The sequence below is a fragment of the Pygoscelis adeliae genome, unplaced genomic scaffold (assembly GCF_000699105.1).
Source record: "Pygoscelis adeliae isolate BGI_AS28 unplaced genomic scaffold, ASM69910v1 Scaffold294, whole genome shotgun sequence".
NCBI classification, from domain to species: Eukaryota; Metazoa; Chordata; class Aves; order Sphenisciformes; family Spheniscidae; genus Pygoscelis; species Pygoscelis adeliae.
In genome coordinates, this window is record NW_008824722.1 from 470,999 (window position 1) to 471,478 (window position 480).

Below are 480 nucleotides of genomic sequence, written 5' to 3' on the forward strand. Positions count from 1 at the left end.
GGCCCCCCCCCGGCCCCCCACACCCCCCCCCCCCATGCCTCCCACCCCAACAGCTCGCTCCACGCCAGAGTTGGACAGACACACACAGTGCAGGGTCCAGCGCATGCAGAGCCTGCCCCGCAGCCCCCCCTGGGCATATGGGCACCCCCATTACCCCGCTTCAGGCTCCGGATGACAAACTTCTGCACAGCGCCTACTGCAAGGGAGACGGACAGGGGTGAGCACGAGGGGGGCCAGTAGCGTCGCTGCCCATCACCAAAATTGCATGCCCGAGGACCCCTTTCCCATGACCCCCTCATGCCAGGGGTGTCATAACAGGGCTGTGGTGCCCACAGAAAGGGGGGACTGGTCCCAGATTGGGTCCCTCTCCACCCTCTCCCCCAGCCCAGTACCTCTGTCCCCGTCGGGGCGCCCCAGGGACTTGGTGCATTCCCTGTGGTCGGAGGCGGGGGGGGCCTGGCTGGGGGGGGGGCAGGGCCC